The sequence below is a fragment of the Mobula birostris genome, chromosome 13 (assembly GCF_030028105.1).
Source record: "Mobula birostris isolate sMobBir1 chromosome 13, sMobBir1.hap1, whole genome shotgun sequence".
Classification (NCBI taxonomy): Eukaryota; Metazoa; Chordata; class Chondrichthyes; order Myliobatiformes; family Myliobatidae; genus Mobula; species Mobula birostris.
In genome coordinates, this window is record NC_092382.1 from 28,362,673 (window position 1) to 28,379,995 (window position 17,323).

Consider the following 17,323-nt stretch of genomic DNA (forward strand, 5'->3'; position numbering starts at 1 on the left):
TCCATCCCTCCCCCTCCTGTCTTCTCCTATCATTTCGGATCTCCTCCTCCCCCTCCCACTTTCAAATCTCTCACTAGTTCTTCCTTCAGTTAGTCCGGACGAAGGGTCTCGGCCTGAAACGTCGACTGTACCTCTTCATAGAGATGCTGCCTGGCCTGCTGCGTTCACCAGCAACTTTGATGAGTGTTGCCTGAATTTCCAGCATCTGCAGAATTCCTCTCGTTTGCAGGAATATGGTGTTGGAATAAAAATCATGTTTGAATGGTGGAGCAGACTTGATGGACTGAATCATCTAAATCTCCTCCTACATCTTGCGTCTTACCATAGCTGAACGATGACTCCTTCGTATCCCGTATCAGGCTTCGCAAAGTGTGAGGGACAATATCAGATTTATTCATTCAGATCGGTATATTTGTCTTCAACATTTAAACTTCCTTAACCGGAAATATTTCGTTCTCCTTTCTATTGTTAATGTGCTTTATTACCTGTCTGGTTAAAGTTAGACCTGCGGTGAGAGATTTATTGGAAGAAAAATCGACAACTGAAAGTAAACCACGACTGAAAACGAGGCAACAACGACAAGTGAACCAGCCCTAGGACTGAGAGCACCAACCGGAGAGAACCCTTCTGACTCAGAGTTTCCATTGATTCAGTCAGGAGAAAGTTTGGTGAGTCTCATTTCGTCAAGTACTGGTCCTTTAGACATTGTCTACCTGCAGAAATGAAGGCAGGAAACTGTTGGAGAGAGACCGAATGTGCCCAGAATTACAAGTTATGTCTCTGTCGGACCCAGTTGCAGTTACTCCAGGTCTGGTAATGTGTTCTCAGTATCCCAGCTCTTTAAAACCACTGACATTCTCTCAGTGTGTGCTCATTTCAAGGTCTTGCATGTTCTGAAGTAGCTTTTGGTCATTTCTGAGTGAGGAGAGGGAAACAGAGGGGTTTGTTTACACTTACTATCTTTCAAAACAAAAAGTAATTGCTTAAACTTACTTTCTGCAAGCTTTCTACCGATATCCGGATCATTCACAACCAAATTATTGATATACATGACAAGTAACCATGCGGAACATGACTAAGCACGGGACTGGAGTCCAAGAAACAGACTCTCACCATCACCCTCTGCTTCCTGCCATCCAGCTGTTCCCAGACTCTGGGGCTCTGTGACAAACACAATGTTAGCAGCAAGACCAGACAGTGATTAATATGACGAAAGACTTGTTGCTTCCTGAAAGGACACGCGAAATGTCAGATCCAATGGACGAGATCCTCCCTTGTTTACAACTAAATTTGTCGTGGAACCCATCCTGTCGGGTCACGCTGCGTCCCATAACCCACACTACTCCAACCTCCCTCCACCCCGCCAGTAGCCCCACAACTTTCCCACCATTTACCCCACACCCGTACACGTAAACAGATCCACGTCACCGACATCCACTCTCACAGCCTGGGAAACCACAACTAACTGATCCGACATTCCCGGCCCAGACTGTCCAGCTGTCCGGCTCGGTCCCGGCCCTTTCCCACTACAACCGCCCCTCGATTTACACAAACCCGAGATCAGACCCTTCCTCATCGCCGCCCAGCCAGGAGAACCGCCAGCAACAGCTGGGGTCGGCCCTGTGCTGTGACTCGCAGGAGGTCCCCGCAGCGCCACTCACTTTTACAGGAAGGGGTACCTACACTGTCGGGGCATTTAGATTGCCCGGAGACAAGGACTGCAGGACGAGAGGTCTTCTGTTAACTGATACGAACCTGTCTTTACCCTGCTGGCAATTCTGGTTCACATTAGTAAAACCGCTGTTTATGAAAATACTGAACAAGACACTGCACTGACTGAACCACCCCAGAAAGTGCTCCTCTGAAAGGTTTGGGGTTTTGTGACCCAACCTGAAACAAGCAACCCACTGCCCACGCTATGGACAATATGGCAGAACAGGACTACTAGCCGGGGACTTTAAATCCCACATCATTGGATTCAGTGATGAAACCCGTTAAGTTTCCTTCATTAGCCTCTAAACTCATTAAAAACGTCCAATAAACTGCTTTTGAATACAAGCTCTCACCCGCATGTGACGTCACTCTGGCGCCCCACAGAAATCCATAAGATATTGGAGCCGCAATAGGCCGTTTGGTCCATCGCATCTGTTCTTCCATGTTATCATGGCTGTTCCAATTTTCCTGAGACATAGTCTCCTTCCTTCTGCCCGTATCCCTTCATCAAGCAAGAACGTGGCGACCTCTGCCTTTGATATCCTTGGCCTTCACAGCCGCCTGTGGCAAAGGATTCCACAGATTCACCACTCTCTGGCTAAATGGATACCCCCTTATCTCCTTTCTAAAAGAACCCCCCACTATCCCCTTTAATCTGAGGTTGCGTCGTCTGGTCTGGGACTCTCCCAATACAGGAAACATTCTCTCCACATCCACCCGATGAAGGCCATTCACCATTCGTTAGGATTCAATGAAATCATCCTTCATTCCTCTGAATTCAGGTGAATACAGGTCCAGAGCTATCAAATGCTCTTCATATCACAGGCCATTGAATCCTGTACTCATTTTCATGAACCCTGTTTGAACCTTCTCCAGTGTCAGCACTTCTATTCTGAGATAAGGGGTCCAGAACCTAATCACAATAATCCAAATGCTTTATAAGGTCTCAACATTGCATCCTTGCCATTCTATCCTGGTCTTCTTGAACTGAAGGCGAACATTGCATTTGCCTTCCTCGCCACAGACTCAACCCACAAATTAATCTTTAGGGAATCATGCACAAGGAATCCCAAGTCCATTTGCACCTCAGTTTTTTTTTGTATTTTCTCTCCATTTCAAAAATAGTCAACCCTATCATTTCTTCTAGCAAAGTTTAATCATACACTTCCCGATACAATACCCCAGCTGCCATTTTTTGCCCATTTTCTTGATCGGTTCTGTGGCCTCTTTCTGTGACACCCCCGAGGTCCTTCTTTAGCCTCTCTACTTCCCCAAAACTACCTGCCCTTCCACTTATCTTTGCATCGCCTGCAAACTTTGCAACAAAGCCATCAATTCCATCGTCCAAATCATTGGGATATACCATAAAACGAATCGGTCCCAACATAGACCGCGGTGGAACTCCACTAGCAACCGGGAGCCAGGCAGTAAAGGCTGCCTCTACTCCCATTTGTTTCCTCTTGCCAATCAGCCACTGCCTTATCCATGTTTCAATCTTTTTTCCTGTAACACTATGGGCTCAGAGCTTGTTAAGCAGCCTCATGTGTGGCACTTTGTCAAAGGCCTGGAAATCTTCTACTTTGTCTACCCTGCTTATTATTTCTGCAAAGCATTCCAACAAATTTATCAGGCAAGATTTTCCCTTGTGGAAACAATGCTGACTCCGGCCCATTTTATCTTGCGCCTCCAAGTCCCCCGAACTCACATCCTTAACAATCGACTCCAAAATCCTCCCAACCACTGTCAGTCGCACTGGCCTGTAATTTCCTTTTTTCTGCCTCTCTCACTTTTTAAAGAGTGGAGTTTCAGTTGCAATATTCCAGACTTCCAGAACCATTCCTGAATTTACTGATTCTTGAAGGATCATTACTAATGCCTCCACGATCTCTCCGGCCACCTCTTTCAGAACAGTGGGTGTAAACCATCTTGTCCAGGTGGCTTATTTGCCTTCAGATCTTCAGTTTCCAAAGAACCTTTTTTCCTTTCTTTTTTCATCCCAAGGTGCTTAAGGAAGTAGCCCAAGAAATAGTGGATTCATTAGTGATAATTTTTCAAAACTCTTTAGATTCTGGACTAGGTCCTGAGGTTCGGAGGGTGGCTAATGTCACCCCACTTTTTAAAAAAGGAGGGAGAGAGAAACCGGGGAATTATAGACCGGTTAGCCTAACGTCGGTGGTGGGGAAACTGCTGGAGTCAGTTATCAAGGATGTGATAACAGCACATTTGGAAAGCGGTGAAATGATCGGACAAAGTCAGCATGGATTTGTGAAAGGAAAATCATGTCTGACGAATCTCATAGAATTTTATGAGGATGTAACTAGTAGAGTGGATAGGGGAGAACCAGTGGATGTGGTATATTCGGATTTTCAAAAGGCTTTTGACAAGGTCCCACACAGGAGATTAGTGTGCAAACTTAAAGCACACTGTATTGGGGGTAAAGTATTGATGTGGATAGAGAATTGGCTGGCAGACAGGAAGCAAAGCGTGGGAATAAACGAGACCTTTTTCAGAATTGCAGGCAGTGACTAGTGGGGTACCGCAAGGCTCAGTGCTGGGACCCCAATTGTTTGCAATATATATTAATGACTTAGACGAGGGAATTAAATGCAGCATCTCCAAGTTTGCGGATGACACGAAACTGGGCGGCAGTGTTAGCTGTGAGGAGGATGCTAAGAGGAGGATGACTTGGATAGTTTAGGTGAGTGGGCAAATTAATGGCAGATAAAATTTTATGTGGATAAATGTGAGGTTATCTACCTTGGTGGCAAAAGCAGGAAAACAGATTATTATCTGAATGGTGGCAGATTAGGAAAAGGGGAGGTGCAACGAGACCTGGGTGTCCTCATACACCAGTCATTGAAAGTGGGCATGCAGGTACAGCAGGCGGTGAAAAAGGTGAATGGTATGCTGGCATTTATAGCGAGAGGATTCGAATACAGGAGCATGGAGGTACTACTGCAGTTGTACAAGGCCTAGGTGAGATCAAACCTGGAGTATTGTGTGAAGTTTTGGTCCCCTAATCTGAGGAAAGACATCCTTGCCATAGAGGGAGTACAAAGAAGGTTCAGCAGATTGATTCCTGGGACGGCAGGACTTTCGTATGATGAAAGATTGGATCGACTAGGATTATACTCGTTAGAATTTAGAAGATTGAGGGGGAATCTTATTGAAATATATAAAATCCTAAAGGGATTGGACAGACTAGATGCAGGAAGACTGTTCCCGATGTTGTGGAAGTCCAGAACGAGGGGTCACAGTTTGAGGATAAAGGGGAAGCCTTTTAGGACCGAGATCAGGAAAAACTTCTTCACACAGAGAGTGGTGAATCTGTGGAATTCTCCGCCATTGGAAACAGTTGAGGCCAGTTCATTGGCTAGATTTAAAAGGGAGTTACATATGGCCCTTGTGGCTAAAGGGGTCAGGGGGTATGGAGGGAAGGCTGGTACAGGGTTCTGAGTTGGATGATCAGCCATGATCATACTGAATGGCGGTGCAAGTTCGAAGGGCCGAATGGCCTATTCCTGCACCTATTTTCTATGTTTCTATATTTTATCGATTTCTATATAGAAGAATGCAGATTTCAGGAGAATACATATTATAAAACAAAAGGCAAAATATAATAATAACAGATACAGTGTATTGAATCACATTAACGAACTCCTTACTCTATCTTCATATGGATTAGATTAATTTGTATATAAGAATATAAACAATTTTATTATGGAAAAAAAAGATGGACACACACTACCAAAGTTGAAGCTGTTTGGGGAAAAAAGAAAAAAAAATAAATTTATCAGATAATAAAATATACTGTTAAACAATTTTTGTACTTTAACAAGAAGTCAATGATTATGAAAATAATTTAAAAATGGCCCCCACAGATTTTGAAAATCTTGGTTAGATTCAGAAATTGAACAATGAAACTTTTCTAAGTTTAGGCCGTAACATCCCGTAACCGCTGAGCATGATCAGGTGGAGCAGCATCCTTCCATTTAGACAAAAGTGCTCTTCTAGCCATAAGAGAGATAAAAGCTAGAACGTGTAGATCAGATGTCTTCAAAATGATATCTTTCCTTCCAACAATACCAAATAGGGCAATCAAAGGATTAGGCTTAACATTTACTTTAAAGAGTACAGAAAAAGTTTGGAATACTTCCTTCCAATATTTTCCAAGACCTGGCCACGTCCAAAACATATGAATACGTGAAGCTTCTACATTGTTACATTATCACATTAGGGAGATATATTCTTATAAAAAAGAGATAATTTCTCCTTTGTCATATAAGCCCTATGAACCACTTTAAATTGTAGAAGGGAATGACGAGCACGTAGCGACGAAGTATTAACCAATTTAAAAATCTCGTTCCAAGTTTCTTCAGAGATTGAGTTCTGTAAGTCTTGTTCCCAAAGATTTTTAATCTTCTCTAAGGAATCATTTCTCATTCCCAACAATATATCATAAATATTGGATATTCAACCATTACAGAATGGTTTCATATTAAAAATTTCATCTAATATGTTCTTATCAGGTCTATTAGGAAAAGCATACAATTGAGATATAATTAAATGTATATAATTGAGGTATAATTATAATTGGGCATGTGGCCAAGTGGTTAAGTCATTGGACTAGCGACCTGAAGGTTGTGAGTTCGAGCCCCAGCCGAGTCAACGTGTTGTGTCCTTGAGCAAGGCACTTAAATTGACTAAATTAGAAAATTGACTAAAACAAGATAGTAAAGAAAGCACAGAAGGTAATGAAGTTTCGATATTAGAAATGTAAAGCAATAAATCATCCGCATAAAGTGAAACTTTATGGATAATACCCTTCTGTAAAATACCAGTGATATCTTTAGATTCTCGAAATGCAATAGCTAAAGGTTCTAAAACCAGGTCAAAGAGCAACGGACACAAAGTGCGACCTTGTCTGGTTCCACGTTGAAGTTTAAATGGTTTAGAATTCTGAGAATTAGTAAGAACCAGAGCAAAAGGGGATAAATACAGTACTTTAACCAATCGAATAAAGTTGGAGCCAAAATTATTTTTTTCTAAAAAGTTCAATAAATAATACCATTCAAACCAATCAAAAGACTTCTCAGCGTCTAAGGATATCAAACACACCAATATCTCCTCAGAAAGAGAATAAATAGCATTTAATAATCGGACAAATATTAAAATGAGAATATCGATTTTTAATAAAACAGTCTAATCATCAGAGCTGATAGATGGTAAGATATTTTCCATCCTACGGGCCAGATCTTTAGATAAAATTTTAGCATCAACATTAAGGAAAGAAATTGGTCTATATGAGGAACATTCAGTTGGATTCTTATTCTTTTTAAGGATTAGCGAAATAGAAGCTTCTTAAAAGGATTGCGGTAACCTACCTGACTTAAAAGAATCTGAAAAAAAAAAACTGAGCTAAATGGGGTATGAGCAATGAAGAAAAAGCATTTTAAAATTCTCCAGAAAATCCGTCAGGACTTGGAGAGCTTTCCCTGAATGCAGTGAACGTACAGCCTTGGCTATTTCTTCGTGAGAAATACTTTGACGGAACTGTTTTCGGTCATCCACAGAAAGCGTAGTGATATTTATTTGGTCTGAAAAGTTATATATTAGAGTATTATTTTTTAAGAAGATCAAAGCTATAAAGTTTAGAAAAATATTCTCTAAAATTATCATTTATTTCTCAATGATCAGTTGTCCTAGTACCGTTAGCTTTATAAATTTCTTTAATCTGTCCTTTAGCACTAGAATTTTTAATTTGATTAGCCAATAATTTACCTGTTTTATCTCCATGGATATAAAATTGACTTTTGTCCTTTTGGAGTTTGAGTTTCAATAGGGTATGTTAATAGAAAATCATATTTAGCTTTAGTTTCAACCAGTCTTTTATATACAAGGTTAAAGTATATTCTTCATCTAATTGTTTCATCTGATTGACTAATTTAATTCTCTCTTTATTAGCTTTTTTCTCAACACTTGCAGTATAAGAAATGATTTGTCCTCTAATTTATTCTTTAAAGGCATCCCTATGACAAGGCTAGAAATCTCCTCCACCGTATTCTCTTCAAAAAAAGAGTGATTTGCCTCTCCAAGAACTTTAAGAAATCCTTGTCAGATAACAGAGTTAAATTAAAACTCCAGAATCTATTTGTCTGAGGAAAACCAGGAAGGTTTACGAATAGAAGCACAGGAGCATGGTCAGAGATAGCAATCTCTTTATATTCACAAGATAGAAAGAATGGATTCATCTGGTTATCAATAAAAAAGTAGTCAATTTTGGAATATGTATGATGAACATGAGAAAAAAACGAGTATTTTCTATCTGTTGGATATAAGAAACGTCATATATCAACAATTCCACATTTAGCTAAAAATGAATGGATAAACAAAGCTGATTTATTAAGTGTCGCTGGTTTAGAGGAGGACCGATCTAAAACTGGGTCTAACCAGCAATTAAAGTCTCGTGCCATCACCAATGAATACACAATCAGATCAGACAAGAACGAAAATAATCGCTCAAATAATCCTGTATCATCTATATTTGGGGCATAAACATTGGCAAATAGCAACAATTTATTCTCTAATTTCCATGAAACTATAACAAATCATCCATTAGTTTCAGAAACAACCTTGTGCTGAACATAAGGAACTGCATTTTCTATAAAAATGGAGACACCTCTAACTTTGGCCTGGAAACTTGAGGGAAAGTGCAATCCTCTCCATTGGCTAAACAGGCGTGAATTATCAGAATTACATACGTGTGCTTCTTGTAAGAAAATAATTGGGACCTTATTTTTTTTAATATAGGCAAAAATCGTGTTTATTTTCAAAGGATGATTTAATCCTTTCACGTTAAGACTGAGTAATTTAGCATATTAATCCATTTGATTATTATTTAAAAATGAAATTAAAAGGATAATCATTAAGAAGATGAATAAAACTAAACAATGACCTATGAGATAAGAAAACCAAAGAAAAGTGTTGGCTAAAAATCCCAAACAGCTTCCAAGAAGAAAACCCCAAACACCATCACCCCTCCCAAAGAGAGAAAGTCGACCAAAGGAAATCGACGCCTACAATTAATGACGACCCCCCCCAAAAAAAAATCCTGCTGGCTTAGGTCCAAATAAATTACAAGGTTAGAATACTCCAACTTAGTCATAACAGCAGATAGTAAAGAGACAGTTAATTCTGGTATCAAGAAAAAAACACTCTAGAGAAGTATAATATACAATAATATAGACACACAGAATATTGACTCATTGAAATCTTAATCTTAAAGTAAAACCTTAAGAGGTTCTGAAAGAAAATTGACTGCAAGTTTTACCAGAGGCAAAACACGCAATTATTCATGTAAGGTTTTGTTAAACAGCTCTAACATGATACTTTAAACTTAACAGACAAAGTAATAGAACAATAAAGTCTTATTCTCAAAATAAATCATTAAAAAGTCCAAAAGGAAAGAGTTAAGTACAAAGTTTAGTAGCGTTGAAATAAGCAGTTATTCATGTAGCAAATAATAAACAGTCACTTTACTGACTCTCTCCTGAGCCAGGAGATTGGAACGGAACCATTTTTGCGATCCATCTTGCAGTGTAATTCTGAGCTTCGCCGGGTACCATAGAGAAGGTTTAAAATCTTTTTTGTGGAATTCTGACATGACGTTTCTGAACTTAGCCCATTCCTTCATAATATCTGCTCAGAAATCTTCAACGATTCTATTTTTTTTCCATTAAAATCAATCATACCTTTCCGACGAGATTCACGAATTATACGGTCCTTTTTTTGAAACTCATGAAGAGCGATTCACACTGATAGAGGTTTGCTTGTAAACATTCTGTTTCCAGGTATTCTATGTGCTCGGTCGAACATTGGTGTCGATTTTAAAATATCAGGAAATAGCTGAACCAGAAGGTTTGCAAAAAAATCCGTAGGACGATCGCCTTCAGTTAGCTCTTCAACGTTTTCCTTCTACTTCTGTTTTCTAAATCAATAATCTCCTGTCTTAGTTCGTCGTTAACCTTGGATTGTTTTTCATAACGTTTTTGCTGGTCATCCGTTTTCTTATTCAGAATCGACAGGATTTCTTCATTCTCTTTTATTCATTTATCCTGCTCAGTTAAGTTTTCTTGAGTAGAAACCAGTTTTGTGCTTAATTGCTTAATTTCAAAGCCAAGTTGTTGAAACTCTTTGGAGGATTCTTTTCTGAATCGCTGCAATTCCTCGGACGCTTCCTTTCTGTGCTTTTGCATTAATTCAACAATAGAATCCAAAGATGTAGAATAATCTTCTTCTTTTTCACCTCTAGCAGTTCTCGAAGTCATAGCGTCGGATCAGGTTGAAAGTAAACTGGAAGCGGCTGAAAAAAGCTGTTATTCCATCCATCGCCAACAGGAAGTCGCGAGAACCTTCTGTCTTGTTGTGGTCCATTCTGTGCAGGGCCCACCTTCTCTGGAACCAAAAATCTTATACTCTCTGCTTCCCTCCCCCCTCCACATTTCTGATGTCATGCATGGGTTTGCTACCCCGGGGTCTGACGTCACGTGTGTGGTTGCTTACGTCTGCGGGTTTGATTCTCGTGGTTGTGCAGTTTAATATTTCTTCCGTTCAGACAAGGGAGTGAGATCCAGATCCGTCACGTCCTCTCATTGTGGGAGGGCATTTTTTATTCATTGACTCCATTCCACTGTTACAAATTGCCGAAGTGCAGCAAATGTTTCGAGGTTTATAACCCTATTATTGCAAGGAGGAAGTCTTTTCCGTTTTTCCGGGCTTCTCAAACATTTGGACACTTCAGTGAAATCTCCCTCCAGAAGTTCCAGATGAGAAGCTCAGTCTGTCCAATTTTTCTACACAATTAAAGTGGGGAATCGTTTATAATTGTCATGTACCGAGGTTCAGTGAAAATCTTGTCTTGCAAACCATCCTCTCAGATCAACACATTACAACAGTAGAGTATGGCAAATCATTAACAGATTGCAACAAGGCATTGTGGTTACAGAGAAAATCCATTGCAGGTAGACATACGGTGCAAGGTCACAACGAGTTACATTGTGAAGTCAAGATAGCTTAATAACATTGATCGTATGTCCCTAAAGTTAGGCACAAGAGTGTCTGGACATATGAGACTGACATTGATTGTATGTCCATAAAGTTACTTCAGGCACAGGAGTGTCTGGACGATTGGAGACTGACATTGATTTTCTATCCATAAAGCGACGTTAGGCACAGGAGTACCTGGACATATGTTGACTGACAGGGAATGTTATATTAGGGGTGAGGGTGTGGAGGGTTGGGTTGCTGAGTGTGGAGCTGTTGATCAGGTTTACTGCTTAAGGAAAATAACTGTTTTGAGGCTGATTGTCCTGGCGTGGAGGTTATGCAGCCTCTTCCCCGATGGGCTGATGTGAGTGGGGACAAACAGTCCCTGACCAGGGTGTGTGGGACCCTTAATAACATTATGGCACTTTGCTAGCATCTTTCTGCATATATTGCTTGATGGCAGATAGGCCTTGCTCGGGTGTTTGGATTTGAAATCATGTGTGAGCAGAGTGTACAGCAATATGCGCAGGACAAGGCTGAGGGTCACACAGGTTGACGATGATGGGAAGGGAGGACAAGTTGTGCACCCGGACTGTCTGTCGTCTATTGGTTAGGAAGTCCACCACCCAGTTGTACAGTGGTGTGTTTAGACAGAGCCGTGGAATTCCTTACCAAGGTTTGAGGGACGTTAGTGTTGAATGTCGAAATGAAATCCAGAAACAGCATTTTGAACTAATTGTCATTTTTTAGGCGTGCCAGGCCAAGGAGAATGACAGATGCAATGTCATCTGCCATTTAGAGATTCAGTCGGTAAGCATATTGGTGAGTGCCCAGTGAGCAAGGGTTGGAGTTTTTGATGTGTACCGTAATCAGCCGTTCAAAGCACTTAATGCTGATGGGCGACAGCTCCACTGGGCAGATGTCGCTTTGTTCCGAATATGTAGAGTTCTTTGGTACAGGGATGATGGTGGTTGATTTAAAGCACATGGGAACAGCAGCCTGGTTGAGTGAAGTGTTGACGATGGCTGTGAAGACATCAATGCGCCTATGTACACTCTCTCTGCAAGCTCAGCCTGGATGCTCTCTGGCCAGAGTTCTTATTGCCTTTGCTGTTACAGACATTGGATGCTCAGCTCTGAGGGGAGTAGCTTTCCTGGCTGGCTTGTGTTGCATGCTTCGAAGCATTGTTTGGAGCGCCCAGGAGGGGGACGTCATTGGTACAGTCAAGCCTTACGTAGTCTGAAAACCCTTGACGCCCAGCCACATACACCAGAGTTCGTGTCTCAGGGGTAGTGAGTCCGAACTGAAGCGCACAAATACAATAGAGCAGAAAAATCAAAGTGACCTGAAAGGTAATCTCAATACACAGTGGAAGTGAGTACCTGGAATGAGCTGATCAGTGTTTGCATCATTGGTTACCTAACTTGGGTTCAGTTTTCTCACCGTGTTTGGAAATTGCCACTCCCTGTTTCCGTCTGTGAGCAGCTGGAAATTAAAGAAACACTCAATATGCTGGAGACGTGAAATCATAAAATGTTCAAAGCCATTTCGACACAGGGTGTTGAACCCGCAAAATCATCTTTCCACACATGATCTTTATCTGTTGAGTGTTCATTTCATTTGCAGCTTTTTGGTACATTGCCTTGCAGGGAGTTAAGTCTCTTGGGAAGTAGAGTTGTGTGGAACTGGGAAATTTGGTTGAAAACTATCAGATGGAATCTCTGTTTACAATACCCAATGTGAAATGTGGGAAGATGTGCAAGACTCTTATTGTGGGCTGTGACACTGTGAGCTTGGATCCTGGGATACCACTGATTCTTTTAAACAGATAAAATGAATCTGTGGATCAAGTTGCCCGGGTTTATGAGGTGATCAGTTAGTATTTCTGTTTTGTGTTCAGATGTTTGGTTCTCTTGTTCCTTTGAAAGCAAAGCCAAGAATGAATTCCCATTCTATCCCTCACAGGGTGAGGCTGTGATTAAATGTGCTGTTTTGTGTTTGCACCAGTAGAAATGGACCCGGGGGCTCAGTGTTCAATCCATGTTTGGAAATTCCTCCTCACTCTCATCTGTCTATCAACCAGTGGGAGTCAAACAGAAACCCAAGATGCTGGTGATAGAACAGAACATGGAACAGTACATCACAGGAACAGGTCCTTCGACTGCAATGTTGTGCCAAGCCAGATGAAAAGTAAATCAAATCCTCCCCCCACCGAAAACTAATGTCTCCTACCTACACAACGTCCTTATCATCTCAATCTTCTTCACACCCATTTTCCTATCAAAACGTGTCTAAAAAGAGTCCGATGTATTGACTTCCACCACCATAACAGGCAGCTCATTCCAGGCATTCACCACTCCCTGGGTAAAACAACTTATCCTCACCTTTCCTTTGCATCTACTCCCTCACACCTTCATTGCATGTTCTCTGGTATTAGACATGTCTAACCACTCCCTGACTACTCTGTCAATGTCTTTCATATTCTTATAAACCTCTAACAGATCTCCCCCTTAGTCTCCGCCGCTCCAAGAAAAACAACCCAAGATTTCCCGTAAAATCTGGATAATATTTGAATCCATTCTGACGAAAGGTTAGGAAACCGAATGGTTAACTTTGTTCCTTTCCCCATGGCAGTTCCTTACTTGCTGAGCGTTTCTAGTGATTCCAGTTTCTCTTTACAACATTCACCCCGGAACACTTTATATCTCCTCTGAATGGAGCAGTGCACAAGTGCTCATTTTCTGATAGTAGAACAGTAAAGTAATCACAGCTTTTCACTGTAAATTATCCTGCTGCCAGTTGACCTTTTAATCCCGGACATGTGTTCGGTACAATTGTTGAACACAAGGTTCACAAAATAATCTGAGCAATGATAAGCTTTACGCATGTGAAGCATTTGATGGACCTGGGCCTGTGTTCTGTGGAGTTCAGAGGGATGGTGGTTGGGGGAGAGGGTGGGAGGGGTAATTATTTAGACCAACCGAATAACAACAGGCCTGGATGCAGTGTGAATGGAGACGATGTCTCGATTAGACAGAGTCTGGGATCTGAGAGTGCAGCCTCAGAATAAAGAAGCATCACTTTAAAACTGAAACGAGAGCAATTACTTTAGTCAAATGTTAGTTGATCTGTGGAATTTGATGCCACAGAGGGTGGTGGAGGCTACCGCTGGGTATATTTATGTTCTGGTTTGCTAAATAGGCTGAGTGTTATTGCAGGGAAGCAAGAATACGGTGTTGGGGGAAAAAAATCCTCCATGATTGATTATGACCGAATCACCTAACTCTAATCCTGTGTATTATGACTTCTACCTTATAACATGACTGAACGATGACTTCTTTGCATCCTATCATAAAAAAGAGAAAATCTGCAGATTTTGGAATCCAAGCAACACACACAAAATGCTAGAGGAACTCAGCAGGCCAGGCAGCATCTATGGAAGAGAGTAGAGTCGACATACAGATGCTGCCTGGCCTGCTGAGTTCCTCCAGCATTTTGTGTGTGTTCTTTTGTATCCCATGTCAGGCTTGGTAAAGTGTGAGGGACAGTTACACATTTCTTCACTTGGATCATTACATATGCGTACAAGATTTAAATTTCAATGAGTTTTTTTTTGTTCTCCTTTGTATTGTTAACGTGCTTCATTATCTTTTATGTTAAAGTTAGACCTGTGGTGAGAGATTTATTGGAAGAAAAGCCCATAACTGGAAGAGAGCCACGACCGAAGACAAGGGAACAGCAACAAGTGAACCAGCCCGAGGACTGGGAGCATCAACTGGAGAGAACCCTTATGACTCAGAGTTTCCATTGATTCAGTCAGGAGAAAGTTTGGTGAGTCTCATTTACTCAAGCGATAGTCCTTGATACATTACATTTCTATACCAAGGAAGGTAGGAAATAGCTGGAGTTAGACTAAATAAGCTAGAAATACCGGTTATGCCTCTATCAGACCCAGTTGCAATCACTCCAGATCTACTAATGTGCTGTCAGCATCAGCTGTGTGAAGCCGCACACATTACTTCATCATGTTTGCTCATTTCAAGCATCACTTCTGATGTTTCCTTTGCTTGGCTGTGTTAGGTCACAATGATCTCAAAATGAGTTGAGAATTTCCTCCCTTTAGAAGACACGGCAGTTGTTTACTGCTTTAGTGACTGCAGAGATGTGGAATTACCATGAATTACATAGGCATGTTATTGATTCCTCTGGCTATTTCAAGCTGCAATGATATACTTGCCCTCGAGTATATTGTCGTGCAAGCCTCCGCTAAGAGCAAACCCTCTTATAGACAATTGAGAATATGTGCATGAGTAGGCCATTCGGCCCTTTGAGCCAGCACTGCCATTCACTGTGATCATGGCTGATCATCCACAATCAGTATCCAGTTCCTGCCTTATCCCCATAACCTTTGATTACGTTATCTTTAAGAGATCTATCCATCTCTTTCTTGAAAACATCCAGAGACTTGGCCTCCACAGCCTTCTGGGGCAGAGCATTCTACATATCCACCATTCTCTGGGTGAAAAAGTTTTTCCTCAACTCCTGTCTAAATGGCCTACTCCCTATTCTTAATCTGTGGCCTCTGGTTCTGGACTCACCCATCAGCGGGAACATGCTTCCTGCCTCCAGCGTGTCCAATCTCTTAATAATCTTATATGTTTCTGTCGGAACCCAACTCATCCTTCTAAGTTCCAGTGTATACAAGCCCAGTCGCTCCATTTTTTCAACATATGAACGTCCCGCCGTCCCGGGAATTAACCTTGTGAACCTACGCTGCACTCCCTCAATAGCAAGAATGTCCTGTCTCAGATTTGGAGCCAAATATTCCAACACCACATTGCGTTCAGTCCTAACGAGCAAACGCCAACCAATAATTTACATTTATATACCCTGTCGTCATCATGTACCTTTCTACTAATAAATTGTCAGAACCTACGAATCTGTGATGAAGCAGAATTAGGTTTTACAATGTTCCCATTTGACCCTGTGCCAACGGCACGGGTTATATCTGTACTTGAGATGAACAAATGTTCCTGCAGCCAGGACTGCTGGAGCTGCGGGGTCGGTTTAAACTCAGTCGTTGCGGGATGGGAACCGGAGTGTTTGGTCAGATGATAGAATATTTGATATAAAGGTAGATGCAATGTTCAGAAAGACTGTGGAAGGATCGGCTGTGGACAGGGCGTCATGTGGTCAGTTGGAAATGTGTTTAATTCAATGCAATAAGTATAAAGAATAAGAGTAACTTAGAACGTGGTTCAGTACATGGGTGGTACATGTTATCACCATTACACAGACCTGACTGTTACAAGGGCAGGATTGGTGTTTAATGCTCCAGGTGTATCATAATACATATGGGGGGGGGGTGAAAGGGGGAGAATTGTCTTTACTAATTCGGGTGGTATCACAGCTACATAAACAAAGGACATCAATGTAGGTGAAAGTCAGAAACGGGAAGGGGGCTATCATTCTGGGAGTATTCTATAGGCCTCCCCCAAAGCCACAGGGATAATGAGAACAGATAACTTGGCAGCATTGGGAAAGGTGCAAAAGCAACAAGGTTGTTATCACTGTTGACCTCAACTTTCCTGATGTTGATCCCACCTCCTTGCTCCAAAATGTGTCAATGAGGCAGAATGTGTTGTGTGTCCAGGAAGGATTATTGACACAGTATGTGGATGGGCTAACTGGAGGAGTTGCCATACTGTATCTAGTATGAGGCAATGATGCTGGTCAGGTGACAGATGTCACAATGGGTGGCCCTTTTGAGACAGTGACCACAACACCCCAACTTTTATCATGGTCATGGACAAGGATAGTAGCAGACGATACAAGGCAGTATTTGATTGGAGGATGGATTGTTACAATGGTACTCGGAGCAACTTGGGGTGTAAATTGGGAAAACATTTTCAAAGGGAACTGCACAATAGAACTGTGAAGGTTGTTTCGGAACACCTGTATGCGGTTTGGGGTAGATTTGTTTCACACACAGTGGAAGAATGTTTATATATAACTAACCGTGGTTCACAAGAGATGAGAACATTTAAGCAAGAGGAAAAAGGAAACCTTATTTAGGTTTAGGAAACAACATTCAAGCAAGGCTCTAGGAAATTATAAGGTAGCCTGGAAGGAGCTTAAGAAGTGACTTAGAGGTCGAAGGGAACTTGAGAAGTCCTTGGGAAGTAGGATGAAGGAAATCCCAAGGCGTTCTACATGTGGGTGAAGAAGAGGAGGGTGAATAGAATAGGGGTAAGACTAGGTATAATCAGGAGCAAAGATAGAAACGTGCCTAGAGGATGTGCTATTAGGTGAGGTGCTTATTGAATTCTTTGCTTCAGAGTTACCAATGAGATGGACAGTGATTGTGACGATCGCGTGGACGCATGACAATGTTAAGAAAGAGTTGCTGTTGAATCTACCAATAAACACCACGTTACTAGAGGAAGTGAGGTGGGTGGTTACGGGGCATTGACAATGATCATTGTATTCTCTCTGGCCACAGAGGCTGTCAAATGTTGTTCCGTAATTTAATAAACTAAATGGGTTTAATCCCGTGGATTCTACA

At 41.4% G+C, this 17,323-nt stretch overlaps 1 protein-coding gene across 9 annotated transcripts in view; it reads left to right on the plus strand.

Annotated features, from left to right (window-relative positions):
* Positions 1–17,323, plus strand: part of LOC140208632 (NACHT, LRR and PYD domains-containing protein 3-like) — a 40,078-nt gene that overhangs the window by 5,232 nt on the left and 17,523 nt on the right. For 3 of the 9 annotated variants that reach the window (XM_072277456.1, XM_072277457.1, XM_072277458.1), the window contains exons 2-3: positions 500–668; positions 14,421–14,589. The gene's annotated coding sequence lies outside the window, so the exon portion shown is untranslated. The remainder of the gene's footprint in view (positions 1–499; positions 669–14,420; positions 14,590–17,323) is intronic. The other 6 variants (XM_072277459.1, XM_072277460.1, XM_072277463.1 and 3 more) reach the window with 4 other exon arrangements.